The 608-nt window shown below is 38.8% G+C and overlaps 1 non-coding gene across 1 annotated transcript; it reads right to left on the minus strand.

Moving 5' to 3' along the window:
- Nucleotides 1–215: 215 nt before the first annotated feature.
- LOC148576237 (small nucleolar RNA R71) lies at nt 216–319 on the minus strand. Its single transcript, XR_015903124.1, has one exon. It is a non-coding gene; the product is annotated as a small nucleolar RNA R71 (small nucleolar RNA).
- Nucleotides 320–608: the final 289 nt, after the last annotated feature.

The raw sequence follows: 608 nt of genomic DNA on the forward strand, positions 1-608 counted from the left end.
ATCCTCATCAGTTCTTAGCTGAATTCTTGCAAATTTGTGACACTGTTAAGACCAATGGGGTTGATCCCGAGGTCTATAGACTTATGCTTTTCCCCTTTGCTATAAGAGACAGAGCTAGGATATGGTTGGACTCACAACCTAGAGAAAGCATGAACTCTTGGAAAAATTTGGTCAATGCTTTCTTGGCCAAACTCTTTCCACCTCAAAAAATGAGCAAGCTTAGAGTGGAAGTTCAAACCTTCATACAGAAGGAAGGTGAAACCCTCTATGAAGCTTGGGAAAGATACAAGCAATTGATCAGAAGGTGTCCTTCTGACATACTTTCAGAATGGAGCATCTTAGATATATTCTATGATGGTCTGTCTGAATTGTCCAAGATGTCATTGGACCACTCTACTGGTGGATCTCTTCATCTGAAGAAAACACCTGCAGAAGCCCAGGAACTCATTAATATGGTTGCAAATAACCAGTTCATGTATACTTCTGAAAGAAATTCTGTGAATAATGGGATGACTCAGAAGAAATGAGTTCTTGAGATTGATACTCTGAATGCCATATTGGCTTAGAATAAAATATTGACTCAGCAAGTCAATATGATTTCTCAGAAT

This window comes from Arachis ipaensis, chromosome B1, assembly GCF_059453495.1.
Source record: "Arachis ipaensis isolate K30076 ecotype BB chromosome B1, ASM5945349v1, whole genome shotgun sequence".
In the NCBI taxonomy this organism is placed as follows: Eukaryota; Viridiplantae; Streptophyta; class Magnoliopsida; order Fabales; family Fabaceae; genus Arachis; species Arachis ipaensis.